Below are 17,831 nucleotides of genomic sequence, written 5' to 3'. Positions count from 1 at the left end.
CAGGATTTCGTGAAATCCAGTGGATTTTGGAGCGCAAGTGTAAACTTGGCATTATTCAATAAAGGGTTGTTTACACCATCTATCAATGTCGTATGAGATGCCAAATTTTCTACCTGCGAATGTTGTACACATAGTGTAACCACTATAAAAATTTTCATCTATCAAAATGATTTGGCAACTCATATGTAATTTTTTTCGTTTAGGGAGCGCTCTATTTGATACGTCATTCTCGTATGTAAACATAAATTTATCAGCTGTTTTCTGACATTCTCAAACAAAAAATGAAAAACAAAATCTTTTAAAAAAGAAAATGGAAAGGTATTTGTATTTAAATATTCAGTAAAGTAAAAAAATGGCGTTTATAATGTTATTTTTAGATAGATTGGTCGAAAGAATCAGTCTTTGAAATGATTGTTTGGTGGCAAAAACATGAATGCCTCTATAACTCCAAACACCAATTCTACCAATTCAGTTTCCTTCAACCAAAATTAAAATTTGCGCAAAATTGCAACTCAACAATCAGCTGTTTTTATATTTTTAGGTTATGTCATACGAAAATAACACTTGCAGGTATGAACGCACAGATTGAAAATTGTATGGATGACGTCAATTTTGACAAACATAGAGAATGTCGAATGAGTGAAAGAAATGGCAGCTCATATGACATTGATAGATGGTGTAAACAGCCCTTAAATGAATTGATGGTTATATGTTTAAACATCGTCTTTCATTCAATCGACCACCTCCGTAAGGACATAACATGCAGTGTACCACGAAATATGACCATAGTTGAATCAAGCGAAGTGTTTTTAATCGAAGCTCAAAAATGAGGCTTAAAAAGTTATTTTGCGCGGAATCTATGACCGCGTAAATGAATAAAAATAGATAAAAACGCGTTGAAGCAAACGAGTTTTTTACGTTGTTATTTTATTGGCGGTTAAACCATTTAAATTACGAATATCTGTCCAAAGTAAAAGTAGAAGAATACAAAATGAAGATTACACTTCTAATGTATCACTTTTCAAAATCTCCACTACATCCACCTTTTATGGATGCTGACATTTTGAAGCTAGATTTTAAGTGTTATTGTATTTTTAATCTAACTGCGACGCGCATTCGGGTATTTCAGAAAACATATAATAGTATCAAAGTACTCGCGATTACGCATACTTTGATATTTATTTTGACTATGTAGCCCAGACAGCATCACAGTAATCCACTGCCAAAGGCCAAAATTTAGTGCGATATTTTTTCGAAAAACCCTATTTTTGGGGTACAGTATTTACAGTATCCATTTGATTGTGCTGGGACCCCAAGATATTTTTGTTTTTTCACGGTCCGGATCATATAAATCATAGATCGTGAAAATCCATCCACTAGAACGGCGAAAACAGCAACTGCAAAAACCGATAAATGTGCGTAAAATATTTTTGAAAATATCGCGGATTTAATCGCGTTTTCTGTGGATCGTTTTCTTTTCAATGAAGAAACTGACCCATCACTCGCGTTTTTGCGAAAACAGCGGTTTAAAAAATTTAGTGGCGTGGGAACTGTATCTTATTTATCTTATAAATAGTGTGAGATGCTACATTCACGTTTCTTGATGGATTTTATCGAAATAGGTTTAGATCGATGTATTTTTTCATGGATGATAGTGAAATCGGATGCGCATAAAAAGTGTATGCACCTTGTGCAAATTATAAGCGTTATACAGTTTGTTGCACACTAAACTGCAGACGATGCTACATCTTAGCGGCCAAAGTAAATCCTGGCAAATGTGTAAAAATTAAAAGAGAAGAATTCGGTGTATTGGTAAACCGCATGCGCATCAAGTGATTTTGAGGATTTCGCGATTTACACGCATTTTAAAATGAACATTACTCGATACAGATTTATTTCAAGAGTATATCCCACTTAAAGGAACCCAACATTAATTTGAACGACACCCATATCTTCCGCTAGATGTTAGCGTGTATTCGAGAAGTGATTAGAATAAAAAATGTGATTTTTTGCGTGAAATTTAACAAAAATAGAAGAATACCTCCGGCCTATTTTTTCCTACATTTTTTCAACTAACGCACAAAATAAATGTTAATAAATATTTTCTCTTACAAAAATTTTATAAATTTCCTCAACATATTTTTTTGCTTTTGCTAAAATATGCAAACCACTAAACGGATTTATATAGTTTTGGTTTCATTTGAAATTTAACAAAAATAGAAGAATACCTCCGGCCTATTTTTTCCTACATTTTTTCAACTAACGCACAAAATAAATGTTAATAAATATTTTCTCTTACAAAAATTTTATAAATTTCCTCAACATATTTTTTTGCTTTTGCTAAAATATGCAAACCACTAAACGGATTTGTATAGTTTTGGTTTCATTTGAATCTTCGCGATGTTTAGATTACGTACATATTTATATATTTTTTAGATGCATATAAAGGTTGAATTTTATTAAAACATGTTGCAAACTACCAATTATTTGAATTCTTTCCTAATTTCCGCGAAAATGTACAACCTTTCCACTAAAGTTATGGGACCTCAGTAAATATATAGTATGTAGGAAGCCATAAATTAACAATGTTTCTCGATATAATGAATAGAGTTTTTATAAGATTTTTCTAATAATCAGAATTGAAACCGCCATAACTTTGGCGCGCAATATTCAAAATTAGTATCTTGAACAGATTTGAGAATGGGAATTTTTTCTCAATCCATGTACCAAAAATCGTTCATGTGGCTTCAAAATAAAATTTTAATTTTTTTCAAATGGAATATAAAAAAATTCTGACTTTTCCTCATATATTCATTTACTTTTTACACCATTTACAAAAGAAAAAATATGATCACATCCTTAAACCACTTAAAGCCACTGGTCGTTTAAACGCAATAAAGAATGGTTGCAAAAATTTACGTAAAACTCGGATATTTTCGCATAGTTTTATCTGTTATCTGTCATTCCATGCGTATAAAACTTCATTTGGCCTATGCATTTTCACGCAATCGGCCTAAAACGCAAGCAATTCAAAAAATAGACTTTTTTGTAATTTTCGACTTTTTACAAAAAAGATCACTTGCACCCATGATTGAATGTCATCTTTGGCATCGAACATTTTGCTGGGTAACCAGTGTGCAACGTGCCGCGTCAATTCTCATTACTGGAGCTATAAAAAGCACTCCTCAAATGGCGCTGAATGCTGTTTTAAATGTTCAACCTTTGGACATTTTGGCTCAGCTTCAGGCCTCCAGGTGTGCTTTGAGGCTTAGGGAACTTGACATGTGGCGTTGCTCAATGGCTGGCCATGCATCTGTTCTGCGGCGGCTTATTATTCAGGTAGAGATTGGTGACAGAGGGTAAGAGACTGACTATATCTCACCGTCTCTTGACTTCAATATACCTGACGTCTTAATTCCCAATAGGGACGCATGGGTTCAGTGCAGACCAATACCCGATAGCGTATCCATCTTCACTGACGGGTCTATGATGGAAGACGGCACGGGTGCTGGATTGTACTCAGACGAACTGAACTTCAGGTACTCGTACAAACTTAACGACAACTGTAGTGTTTTCCAGGCAGAAGTCTTTGCAGTATTGAAGGCCTTAGAGGCACTAGTGGGGAGGACAGACTTAGCAGACAGGGCGGTTACTATATATGTAGATAGCCAGGCTGCGTTAAAAGCTCTAGGATCTTTCACTATTAAATCTAGGATCGTTCGAGACTGTAGAACTGCTCTGAAAGCCTGCAGATTGTCAGTAAGACTTTGTTGGGTACCTGGTCACTGCGGTGTAGTGGGAAATGAGATTGTGGATGAATTGGCAAGGCGAGGCTCGCAATCAACCGATATACAACTGGAAGTTGGAGTGCGACCTCCGCTTTGTCACTTCATTGACAAACTCACAAGGTTCCACGTTGAGAAAACCAAAAGAACTTGGCTAGACGCTCCTGGTTGTCGGGTGGCTAAGTCAATCTGGCCGGAGATCTCGGCACGTAGAACTGATTCCCTCCTCTCACTATGCAAATCAGAGATCAGGGTTGTTGTGGGGGTCATTACTGGCCATTGCAACATCAGATCAATGACGTGCAGATGGGAGGCTAGCAGCAGTGATTATTGCAGGCTGTGTGAAGATGCAGAGGAGACGGAGACGATTGATCATTTACTGTGCCAGTGCCCCAGACTGTCGGCCAGGAGATACAGACTCTTCGGCACATACATGATTGAATCGCTCTCCTACCTCTCTTCTTTCGACCCATCAGTCCTGCTTGCATACTGTAGAGGTCTTAAATGGCTATGGGGCAGACAAACTTAACTGCATGTTAGTCTATTTAATAACTAATATACCTCTCTTGTTTTTCTTTTATCTTCCCTCATCCTTCTCCTATACCGCCCGACCCGTCTCTTCCTCTCCTACCTCTTCCTCCCCCATCCAGCAACAACACAACCACACGCCATCACATCACAACAATCAACTCAATAGATGCAATATCCATCATCACCACACTTACACAACCACCATCACATATACACCAGCAAAAAAATCAACACACATCATCATATCACCACACATTAACAGTCATAATCACACACAGAACCACATGCAGAACCACCAAACAACAGACAATATCAACAACAATATCCGATCTCAACAAAACAGGATGATCACAATGGACCACAAGGTCTCCGAACACGAACACAAACACATAATTGTTGAGGTGACGGCCCCTGGTCGAAGATTCCTCCGAGTCAATCCGGTGCATAGAACCGGCCGTCGCGGGATGGCATTAGACGCCATATCCACACATATCAGTAGAGGACTGAACCAGAAAAGGCCGTGCGACCGAACAGTCATGGTGGCTCTTGACCTATCGAAGGCCTTCGATACCGTCAACCATGCCAAGCTGTTCGAGGATATAGAGAAAACTAATCTCCAGCCATGTTTGAAACGTTGGGTAATCAACTATATGTGTGGACGCCAGTCGTTTGTAGAATTCAGAAACAAGAAGTCCAAAACCCGTAGAGTGAAACAGGGAGTTCCCCAAGGAGGGGTGATATCTCCGGAACTGTTTAACCTCTACCTTTCTGAAATTCCACACCCTCCAGACGGCATAGAGATCGTGATGTATGCGGATGATTGTACGATCTTGGCGTCGGGTCCTATCGTCGATGACATATGTGATAGGTTAAATGTCTACATAGCTGACCTAGTGCAGTTCTTCCATCTGAGGAATATGAAAATATCCGCCGCTAAATCCACAGCCACGCTATTCACCACATGGACGGCTGAGATGAGGCTCCCACTGAACATATTGGTCGATGGTGCACTGATTCCGACCACTAACTACCCTAAAATACTGGGTGTAACGTTCGATAGCATGTTCAAGTCGTCCGCGCATGCCACAGCTATTTGCAATAAGATCAGAAGTAGGAACAAGGTCCTCAAGTCGCTGGCCGGCAGCACTTGGGGTGCTGATAAAGAAACCTTGTTGACCACCTACAATGCAATAGGCCGGTCTGTGGTAAGCTATGCGGCGCCAGCGTGGTCCGCAAAGGTTAGCGCATCGCAGTGGAAGAAGATTCAAACCTGCCAGAATGCCGCCCTGAGGACTGCAACAGGGTGCCTCCTCATGACACCAGTGGACCATCTTCATGAGGAGGCGAAGGTTTTACCGGTGCGTCAGCACAATAAGATGTTGTCGATGCAGTACCTGCTTGGGTGTTACCGCAGTGAGCATCCCTGTCACGATTTAATGGACAGGCGCCCCCCACCCAGGCACGTCAGGAGAGACCTTCATGATCTAGAGAGAGAGGTCCAAAGGTATAAAAGAGAACCGCTAGATCAACGAGCCTATCAGGCAGGCTTGAATCGCATTCACACCAACATGGTTGCGCAAGCAGTACGAAGATACAGTGTGAATGCCGTACTTGGAAACCATCCCCCATCCATCGCAGCAGAAGAACGACAGCTGCCAAGGCAAACACGAGTGGTTTTAGCTCAGTTAAGATCCGGACGATGCAGCCGCCTCAATTCGTATTGGGCCAGAATTGACGCCACGATACCCAACATATGCCCAGCATGTGGATTGGGACCACACGATACTCTGCATTTATTCAACTGCCCAGCTAACCCCACTCACCTGTCTCCTCATTCTTTATGGACGCAACCAGTCCAGGTTGCAGAACTCTTGAGTCTGGATACAGAGGAACTTGATAACTGAAATAATACACGAACAAACATAAATGCGTTGCTACAACAACAACAAGGTCTCCGAGTGGAGTGGCTGCCTTTTACAGCAGCTGCGCATCCTATAACCTAACCTAACCTAACACTTTTCTTCCGTTATCTTCGCAATAATAATATATTTTCTGGAATTTTTCTTTTTATTCTGGTACTAAAGAGTGCCAATAACTTATTTATGAAAGAAAAACTGATCTCATTTACCTATTTATTAAAGTTTTAGCATCATTTTTGAAAAGTAGTAAGGTGAACGCAGACTTTCTGGGCTATGTGTATGTTCAGTTTCAATGAAATTTAGCAGTCAGTAGGAGTCATCATTATTTACACAAGTACTTATAGTTGGGAAGGAATTGACCAAGGCTACAGCTATTAAGTCTCATATCTTTGAGAGACTTCTTAAGATTTATGTTTTATATGATATATCTAAATCATTAGGAATACTTATAGGCGGAAAGGCTTTCGGAGGAGTGTTGCCTCCTGAAACATACAAAAATACCATAGTAGCTCCGTAACAAACCTGAATAGGTATATTACGCCTTCCTATCTCCTATACATATTTATGCGCTAAAATATTAAAAAGGTAAATATAATTATGCATTCCATTATATTTTGTCGTAGTCGGGGCAGCAAAGCGCACCGGGTTCAGCTAGTATATATATAAAAATTGTGTAAAAAATGTATAGTAATTCATAAAATGAGAACGGCTAGGCCGATTTCTGTAAAATTTTTTGTCAGTTATTCGTATTTTCGAGAAGGTCTTTACGGAAGAAAATTTTGGAAAATCTCTCTGGAAAAGTAGGAAAATTGGAAAAATCAAAAATTGAGTTTTTGTATGAAATTTTATTTCTTAATAGCGAGGGTCCGCTAGTTTATTATATATTTTAGGAGCAAGTTGAATGTTTTCATTAAGCTATAAGATCGGGACCAAATTTTTTTCACATGTAGGTCTCGTCATCCTGATTACAAATATAGATAACATTTATTGCGGAAGTCCATACTTCCCGAGATACTATGGACATTTCTATGGACAGGTGCAAATCTCGGGAACGGCGACAAAATTTTCTATAAAATCATACATTTTCTAAATAGCCGGCCTTCGGGCGGGGATTTAAGACCTCCTCCTATGGACAGGTGCAAATCTAGGGAACCGAAACAAAATTTTCTTTAAAATCACAAATTTTTCTCTAAATAGCCGACCTTCGGCCGGGGATTTAAGACTTTCTCCTATGGACAGGTGCAAATCTAGGGAACGGAAACAAAATTTTCTTTGAATTCACAAGATTACAAAAATCACAAGAACAAGAGATTGTGAAGTACATGGAATACACCTCATTATAATAAAATCAATTTTTTGCAGATGCAGTGCCACAGAAGTGGCAACTGTAGTATTTGTGCTCGACGCTAGAGTACTGCTTTGGAGTTAGTTTTTCTTTCATAGGTGCCAATAGCTCTGTTCCTTTTCGTGCAAGAATCTTCAAGTTTTACAACTTTTTACTCGAAAAGCGTTCCTTTACTTCAGACACCATACAATTCATATGGGAGCAGTTTACAACTTTTTCTACTTTTGCCGGTTTTACCACTTTTAAAAGTAAAGGAACAGACAAAATGTTTTTGTTTTGGTAAAAGTTTACTGAATGCTGTCTTTTTACTTTTTTCTCTATTTTCGTATCAAAGAGTAAAATAAATCTCTCTTACTCTCTGAAAAGAAGTTACTGAATAATTATTACTGAAAAAGTAAAAAAGACGCAACTAATGTTGGCCTTTGCAATATTTTTGTTGTCTAACCGTACACATTCTTAATGAATTGTTGCTGTAATATTAAAATTCTTATTGGAAAGCAATCCTTACCTTGCAACATCAGGAGCATCCTCTTTTGTTTCTTCTTTCTTTTCAATTTCCAAATTGCTAACCTAAAAATCATCGAAATAAGAAAGTGAAAGTTCTACAAAAGATTTTTTTTTGCAATTACCAATTTAGACACTTGGTCCTCCGCTGTCCTCCGCTTTTTTAGCCCAATCCATAGCTTACGACTGAATTAATAAAATGTATGTAGAACTTGTAGGACAAAACACACGATTTTTCTATATAAAAAGAAAGTTTGCAAAAAAATAATTTTGCGAAAATATACTTTTAGCAAACAAACGCAGATTCAGTGAATGGTTGATGAAGAAGGTAGCGTACGTTTTGGAAGCAGTGTTGCCAGTACTTTGTATTTTTCGCCAAACTGGGGATTTTTTCAGAAAGGAGGGCAAGAATTTGTTACTTGGGGAATTTGTCGAACAACTGTAGTATTTTATGCTTCGTTCACACTTAATCAAGGCATATGCTTAGTTTACATTCGGCGTCGTTTCGTGATTTCGAAGGTGTTTCGTGATTTCGCGCGGAATCAAGCTAAATTTATCATGATTTCGCATACAAAAATGAAATCATCTCATTTCGTGATTTCAGCGAAATCAACATCGAAATCACAGTACACATGTTAGCTCTGTTCCTTTACGTGCAAGAATCTTCAAGTTTTACAACTTTTTACTCGAAAACCGTTCCTTTACTTTAGACACCATACAGTTCATATGGCAGCAGTTTTCAACTTTTACTACTTTTGCCGGTTTTGCCATTTTCAGAAGTAAAGGAACAGACCAGATATACAACACTGTTTTTGTCTAAAAAAATACCAAAAGTTGCAACACTTTTCACGTATCATAATAAACAAGGTAGATGGTCAATTGCTGCAACAAAAAATTTTAGTACCATCATTTGTAAACAATGTGAAAACAAAAATTAGAATTGTAACAAAGTAATTTAATAGAATTGTAACAAAGTAATTTATTTTTCATTGTGTTGCCGTACTTTTTTAATGGTAATGTTAGAAAAAAGCGAATTGTCAAAAATTGCTTCCCCATACAAATTTCTTAAAAAATACGGAAACGGAAAAATGATGGAAATTGCAAAAACTCCTGCATAAATGTCAAAATCAACGTATTGCCTATCACATTAGATGCCAATGAACATGGCCAAAATTGTATGGCAGAAAACAGGAAAAGAGAGGGTGTTTAGAGAGAAGTACAAGTCTTGCTAAATTTCGGAGTACGGGAACGCATTTTTAGCACTAAACGGGAAAACTACTGCAAGTACTAATATTGTGCAGGTTCTGAGCACAACTTTTATCTATCAAAATTTATTATTATGATGTCTCAACGATAAAATCATTTTTTTTTTTTATTTTTTAATTTGTTAGTACTTTTAATACGATATATAGATAATTTTACGATAACTTTCCAAATAACGTTGTAAAGTTCTATATATTTATATATTCTTATATTTTTGATGAATAATTCAATTTACAACAACTTGTGAAAATCCATGTTCGATCAGCTGCGCTAATGCATCTACCTTGATCATTGTGATATGTTTGAAATTAACAAAAAATAAGTGTAAACACCGGGGTGTATTTCAGGATTTCGTGAAATCCAGTGGATTTTGGAGCGCAAGTGTAAACTTGGCATTATTCAATAAAGGGTTGTTTACACCATCTATCAATGTCGTATGAGATGCCAAATTTTCTACCTGCGAATGTTGTACACATAGTGTAACCACTATAAAAATTTTCATCTATCAAAATGATTTGGCAACTCATATGTAATTTTTTTCGTTTAGGGAGCGCTCTATTTGATACGTCATTCTCGTATGTAAACATAAATTTATCAGCTGTTTTCTGACATTCTCAAACAAAAAATGAAAAACAAAATCTTTTAAAAAAGAAAATGGAAAGGTATTTGTATTTAAATATTCAGTAAAGTAAAAAAATGGCGTTTATAATGTTATTTTTAGATAGATTGGTCGAAAGAATCAGTCTTTGAAATGATTGTTTGGTGGCAAAAACATGAATGCCTCTATAACTCCAAACACCAATTCTACCAATTCAGTTTCCTTCAACCAAAATTAAAATTTGCGCAAAATTGCAACTCAACAATCAGCTGTTTTTATATTTTTAGGTTATGTCATACGAAAATAACACTTGCAGGTATGAACGCACAGATTGAAAATTGTATGGATGACGTCAATTTTGACAAACATAGAGAATGTCGAATGAGTGAAAGAAATGGCAGCTCATATGACATTGATAGATGGTGTAAACAGCCCTTAAATGAATTGATGGTTATATGTTTAAACATCGTCTTTCATTCAATCGACCACCTCCGTAAGGACATAACATGCAGTGTACCACGAAATATGACCATAGTTGAATCAAGCGAAGTGTTTTTAATCGAAGCTCAAAAATGAGGCTTAAAAAGTTATTTTGCGCGGAATCTATGACCGCGTAAATGAATAAAAATAGATAAAAACGCGTTGAAGCAAACGAGTTTTTTACGTTGTTATTTTATTGGCGGTTAAACCATTTAAATTACGAATATCTGTCCAAAGTAAAAGTAGAAGAATACAAAATGAAGATTACACTTCTAATGTATCACTTTTCAAAATCTCCACTACATCCACCTTTTATGGATGCTGACATTTTGAAGCTAGATTTTAAGTGTTATTGTATTTTTAATCTAACTGCGACGCGCATTCGGGTATTTCAGAAAACATATAATAGTATCAAAGTACTCGCGATTACGCATACTTTGATATTTATTTTGACTATGTAGCCCAGACAGCATCACAGTAATCCACTGCCAAAGGCCAAAATTTAGTGCGATATTTTTTCGAAAAACCCTATTTTTGGGGTACAGTATTTACAGTATCCATTTGATTGTGCTGGGACCCCAAGATATTTTTGTTTTTTCACGGTCCGGATCATATAAATCATAGATCGTGAAAATCCATCCACTAGAACGGCGAAAACAGCAACTGCAAAAACCGATAAATGTGCGTAAAATATTTTTGAAAATATCGCGGATTTAATCGCGTTTTCTGTGGATCGTTTTCTTTTCAATGAAGAAACTGACCCATCACTCGCGTTTTTGCGAAAACAGCGGTTTAAAAAATTTAGTGGCGTGGGAACTGTATCTTATTTATCTTATAAATAGTGTGAGATGCTACATTCACGTTTCTTGATGGATTTTATCGAAATAGGTTTAGATCGATGTATTTTTTCATGGATGATAGTGAAATCGGATGCGCATAAAAAGTGTATGCACCTTGTGCAAATTATAAGCGTTATACAGTTTGTTGCACACTAAACTGCAGACGATGCTACATCTTAGCGGCCAAAGTAAATCCTGGCAAATGTGTAAAAATTAAAAGAGAAGAATTCGGTGTATTGGTAAACCGCATGCGCATCAAGTGATTTTGAGGATTTCGCGATTTACACGCATTTTAAAATGAACATTACTCGATACAGATTTATTTCAAGAGTATATCCCACTTAAAGGAACCCAACATTAATTTGAACGACACCCATATCTTCCGCTAGATGTTAGCGTGTATTCGAGAAGTGATTAGAATAAAAAATGTGATTTTTTGCGTGAAATTTAACAAAAATAGAAGAATACCTCCGGCCTATTTTTTCCTACATTTTTTCAACTAACGCACAAAATAAATGTTAATAAATATTTTCTCTTACAAAAATTTTATAAATTTCCTCAACATATTTTTTTGCTTTTGCTAAAATATGCAAACCACTAAACGGATTTGTATAGTTTTGGTTTCATTTGAAATTTAACAAAAATAGAAGAATACCTCCGGCCTATTTTTTCCTACATTTTTTCAACTAACGCACAAAATAAATGTTAATAAATATTTTCTCTTACAAAAATTTTATAAATTTCCTCAACATATTTTTTTGCTTTTGCTAAAATATGCAAACCACTAAACGGATTTGTATAGTTTTGGTTTCATTTGAATCTTCGCGATGTTTAGATTACGTACATATTTATATATTTTTTAGATGCATATAAAGGTTGAATTTTATTAAAACATGTTGCAAACTACCAATTATTTGAATTCTTTCCTAATTTCCGCGAAAATGTACAACCTTTCCACTAAAGTTATGGGACCTCAGTAAATATATAGTATGTAGGAAGCCATAAATTAACAATGTTTCTCGATATAATGAATAGAGTTTTTATAAGATTTTTCTAATAATCAGAATTGAAACCGCCATAACTTTGGCGCGCAATATTCAAAATTAGTATCTTGAACAGATTTGAGAATGGGAATTTTTTCTCAATCCATGTACCAAAAATCGTTCATGTGGCTTCAAAATAAAATTTTAATTTTTTTCAAATGGAATATAAAAAAATTCTGACTTTTCCTCATATATTCATTTACTTTTTACACCATTTACAAAAGAAAAAATATGATCACATCCTTAAACCACTTAAAGCCACTGGTCGTTTAAACGCAATAAAGAATGGTTGCAAAAATTTACGTAAAACTCGGATATTTTCGCATAGTTTTATCTGTTATCTGTCATTCCATGCGTATAAAACTTCATTTGGCCTATGCATTTTCACGCAATCGGCCTAAAACGCAAGCAATTCAAAAAATAGACTTTTTTGTAATTTTCGACTTTTTACAAAAAAATTTAAACATCCGATGAAAATGTTACATTAATAATAATGTCAGGGATTTCTTATGAACTTAGTAAGAGTATTTTCTCAAACAAAAACTAAGGGATTGGCATGCGTGAATACTACAATAAACAGTACGGGCCGCAGGCCCGCTACTCAGACTTCGCCTAGGAGCAAATCCGGTGCGTTCAAGAACATAAAGCCTTCTATGGTAATAGGAGGCAGTATATCTTCCACTAGACCAGCAGTGTCTACCCACTATCGATTCAATGCCTTATCTGAAGAAGGCAATATGGATGTAGCCCATGAAAACAATATCATGGAGGAGAAAAAAAAAAACTCCCAAACCTCCACCCATAGTTGTCGACTCAGCTCTTCCTCTTAGGGAAGTCCAACACTTATTAGGTAATGATTGCCTTTTCAAATGGATTTCAATAGGAACTAAGGTGTTTCCTCTGAATACTGATCAATACAATTTCTGCGTTAACGCACTAAAGGAAAACAAAATGGAATTCCATTCCTTTAATACGAAGGAGAGCAGATTATTTACCATGTTTCTACATGGATTACCAAAAATAGATCCAAAACTCATAGAAGATGAGTTAAAAGAGTACAATCTCATACCACTTTCTGTAGTGGAAGTGAATACAATATACAGCACTATACATGATGCAGTGTACAAAGTTCAATTTGAGAGAACAAATTTTAACCCGACATATTTACGAAATGTGGGAACAGTAAATAAAGTAATGATCACATGGAGAAAACAGAGACCAAAATACAAGAATAAGCCTACGAAATGCTGGAACTGTTTGATGTACGGCCACTGTGGAGAGCACTGTAACAGACAACCAGCCTGCATGTTATGTGCTAATAGACATCACTGTGTTTGAATTTGCTACCAGCACAGCACTGAAATCACTAAAAATATGCTATTGCTATGCTGTGCTGTTTTCAAAAACAAAATCGAAAACTGTTGCTGTGCTATGCTGCGAACATAAAAGTAGCACAGCACATGGTCTATGCTGTGCTTCTGAAATCTTCACAGCACATAGCATAGCATAGTCATCAAAATCAAAAACTAATGCTATTGCTATGCTGTGCTGCAGACATTTTAACAGCATAGTAAACAGCCGCAGTCAAGAAAACAAAAACGAAAACTGTTGCTGTACTGTGCTATGAACAAAATCAACAGCATAGCATCAAACATAACCCAGAAAAATGTTTGATGGCAAAGAAGTATGTATTTGAAATATAACAGAATTTGGTATTGAGCAGTGAAACCATAACTAATTGTACATTTCGATATTTTTAACACACTACTATTATTTTGACCACAACTATTGCTCTGTTCCAGAACCTGCAAGAGTCTACTATTTTTGAAATGTTGACACTTTTCCTTTTTTAATGTGTCAAAAAAATCAAAAATACTTTAGGTTCTGGAACAAAGCATATCTTTCTACCCTATGGATATTTTATAGACTACTTATCAAATAGCCATTTATATAACAAACAGAAAATTGGTGGAAATATTCAACTGCTGCTCAACTATAAGAATGTATTTGTCTGAGTGCTAAGATACACAAATAAATATATTTTTACTGTAAGGAACATTTAGAATGTTTAACGGAAATTAGAAAAATGGCTAATTATAAAAAACATTTGCACTAATCTTCTTGATTCTGGTCTTCAAAAAGGGACAATTTGTTTATAGCTTCGTTTATTATTATTATTATTATTATTATCAAATTTATTAATCAATCAAAATCCCTATAAGGGCTACAAATTGATAGATACATATTAATAGTGTTACAAATTATAATGACACATAAATTTTCTTACATTCTAAAAAATTCTTTTAACAAATAAAGGCAATTTAATTGTGAGATTCAAAAATAAATTAAACAGTAAAAAAAATGTACTTAAGACATGAAGATTTTATCATAAAAAATTATTAAAAAATATTATTAAAAATTGTTAACGCAAATTTCCCTAAAAGTACATTAACATTTACATGCAATGAGTGTCAGTAATACTCAAACAATAAAGAACTACGTTATATTTTGATAGTAAGAAAGTAAAGACTTTTTAAACTTGTGAGGGCTAATGGAAAAAAATTTTAATGACGAAGGCAATACATTCCATAAACGAACAACTCTATTATGAAATGAATGGTCCATATATGAAGTATTAAACCGTTCGATAAGAATATTAGAATTTCTAGTGGTATTTAAAAATGTGTAGGTGTCTAACAAATATGAGGGCTTGCCGTATTTAATAGTAGAGAAGAGGTTACAAAGGCATCTAACACTAACTAAATGTTCAAAAGAGCAACCTATAAATTGGACAGAGAGTGATTGATAATCGATTCGGCTGTGATTACCATAAACAAATCTAAGTATCCTGTGGTAAAGGCTGAATTTAGCTTTACTAATAATACGTCTTCGAGAGTTTCGTGATTCATTCGGTTTCGGCTGTCGGTTAATATCAGCTTCAATGTCGAAAACGCCCTTTCTACAGTAACCTGTGAACGATATAAAATTTCGTTACTAAGAAGAATAAACTATAATTATGTTTGTCCACCTGTGTTGGGGGTATACCGAAACAAACACAGCTTAAAGCATAAAGTTCAGGCTCTGAATATTTTCTTTCTTTCCAAAATTCCAATACATTGGTGCCGCTACGCATAAAAGACAGGTGCAGATTTTTTTATTTTGGAGTACACGTCATTGTGTACAATTTCGCCATTTGGGGATTCAAGTACATCAGCTAAAAATGAATTTAACATTTCATCTGCTTCATTCTCAAAGGAACCTTGAGGAGTCAAAACGCTGGTATCGGCAACATCTTTTGATGTAACACAACAATATTTTTCCCATAGATTACTTAAATAAGTAACGGCTTTTTCCCTTTTGTCCCATTTAGGGTGTGATGGAACCTCGGATCCAAAAACAAACATGCGTTAAGGCTTTCATTGTCTAGTAACTTATTCGTCCGCCTTTCCATGCTTTGTATTACCTTTTCTCCAATATATTTTACCAAGGTATTCGTATTGTTTTGTACTAATTTACTGGTAATCATTTTACATTTTAGCCACTCAGCATAAAAATTTCCATAATGTAAATTCTCTGCTTGAAATTTCACAATAGCCTCTTGTAGAGGAGTGAAAACAGTGACATAGGATTCCATAAATTCCCATAGAGAATCGTTATTTTCGAAGTTTTCTTCGCTGGTTTTGTTTGTAATAGACTCCACTTCAATTGGAGCCTCTTTTGTAGCTAGTAGCGTTTGAATCATTTTATACGTTGAACGCCATCTAGTTGTGCAATCTAGCTTAAGCAATTTTAGGCTTCTCAGTTCAAACGCATCTCTAAAACCATTTGAAGTCTTACGAATAAACTTTGTGAAATTTCTACAGTATAATAAATATTTTTTTTATTTCACTATCTTTCGTGACGTCTAGGGCACATAGCTGTGCTGTGTGGGCTGCACACCTAGATATTTGAATATTCTCAACGTGAAGATTTGAGGGGCTTTCTAAATTATTGATGTTGTCTAAATATGTGTTGTTCAAATCTTCATCTGTGACTTCATGTTCCTCGTTCATGGCGAATTTTGACAAAATTTTTGTTGTTTTTATCATGTTAGCTCCGTTATCCGAAGTAATAGATATTATCTGGTTGATCTGCACATCGTATTTACTTAGAATTTTTAGTATTTCTGCCGCAAGATTGTTGGATGAGCTTGAAGAAGCACCTTTTAATTCCACCATACCTAAAATGAGCGATTTTATTTGATCACCATTAATGAATTGCGCGCTAATTCCAAAAATATTTCTTGATAATCTCGTTGCGCTGTCAATTTTCAAAGACAAAAGCCTTTTGCTCATTTCAATTTTCATGCTATTTCTGATTCCCATAGCAACTTTTTTTAATGTGTGCCTACAATTTGTTGCGTTTAGACTAAAACAATTGCCAAGTTTTTTTGATAAGCATTTCAATTTTCATGCTATTTCTGATTCCCATAGCAACTTTTTTTAATGTGTGCCTACAATTTGTTGCGTTTAGACTAAAACAATTGCCAAGTTTTTTTGATAAGGAATTAAGGACATTGAACGAAACACAGTCTTCAGTGAGTAGCCCAATATAAGACAAACAATATTTGTTTACTTATATTAATTTTAATGGTTTCTTTTCTTGTAGAAATGGTAGATGTTTTATCGGAACATAAAAAATTTGCTGAGCTTTCAATGTTGTTTAAATCAATTTTATGCACTTTTAGTAAATGAGATTTCAAATTAAAAGATCTATTACTTTTCATTTCTATTTTGCATAAATTACACACAGCTTTCCCAAATTCGGTTTGATGTTCAAAATAATGCCAAATTGAATTCGTAATATTTTTTCATGGAGCCATTGTCGAACAAATTAAAACCGATCGCTATCAAAGCATTCACATAATATTTTTTCAATTTCCATCAGTCATCTATTTACACCTTTCCAGTACTTGTTTATTAGCACAAGAGCAAATTGTCAACAATTATTTTCCCATACATATTTATGCAAAAAGTACGAGAACGGAGTAAGGGAAGAACCATAAAACTGTGGAGTAAATGTCAAAGTCATTAGCGGTATTCACGAATCGTTGAAAGTGATATTTTAGACATATTACATCTTGTTAATATTGTGAACATACAACTGTTTACAATACCACACAAAAATTATAGTTTAACTATGGATTGACGATGAGGTTAAGAAATTTTGATTTGCTCACACTTCGTTAATACCGCTATTGTATCAGCTAATAGCAGAAACTTGGTGATTGTGGAACAGTTTGTCAAGGAAATGTTTTCATATTATGAAAACGAATCCCCTTTTGTATCAATAAATATTAACGAGATAGGGTGTATAATATTAGTTGGTCTCTATTAACAATAAAACAGAAGAAAGGTCGTAATTTTTAAATATTTAGTACAAACATGGTGCATTGTGGAACCCATTATTTTTTGAAACAATTGCTATATAAAAGTTGTCATTTCCATGGCATATACATATTGTTACGGAATTAGATTTAACTAAT

General features: G+C 35.1%; 1 protein-coding gene and 1 long non-coding RNA gene across 3 annotated transcripts in view; both read right to left on the bottom strand.

The window, feature by feature from the left end:
- Window positions 1-8,421, bottom strand: part of Dbp80 (putative ATP-dependent RNA helicase Dbp80) — a 51,689-nt gene extending 43,268 nt beyond the window's left edge. Inside the window, exons 1-2 of one of the 2 annotated variants that reach the window (XM_073979037.1) lie at window positions 8,210-8,421; window positions 8,089-8,150 (exon numbers count right to left, since the gene is read on the bottom strand). The gene's annotated coding sequence lies outside the window, so the exon portion shown is untranslated. Of the gene's footprint in view, window positions 1-8,088; window positions 8,151-8,186 lie in introns of both variants that reach the window. The other variant, XM_073979038.1, reaches the window with a different exon arrangement.
- A 6,034-nt stretch (window positions 8,422-14,455) lies between these two features.
- LOC141397786 (uncharacterized) lies at window positions 14,456-16,526 on the bottom strand. Its single transcript, XR_012411503.1, has 2 exons — window positions 15,336-16,526; window positions 14,456-15,276 (listed from the first exon to the last, which is right to left on the bottom strand). It is a non-coding gene; the product is annotated as an uncharacterized lncRNA (long non-coding RNA).
- Window positions 16,527-17,831: the final 1,305 nt, after the last annotated feature.

The sequence above is a fragment of the Musca autumnalis genome, unplaced genomic scaffold, assembly GCF_047663935.1.
Source record: "Musca autumnalis isolate F117 unplaced genomic scaffold, ASM4766393v1 scaffold_3, whole genome shotgun sequence".
NCBI lineage: Eukaryota > Metazoa > Arthropoda > Insecta > Diptera > Muscidae > Musca > Musca autumnalis.
Note: the sequence above shows the minus strand (reverse complement) of the source record. Positions and strands in the feature narration are given on the sequence as shown.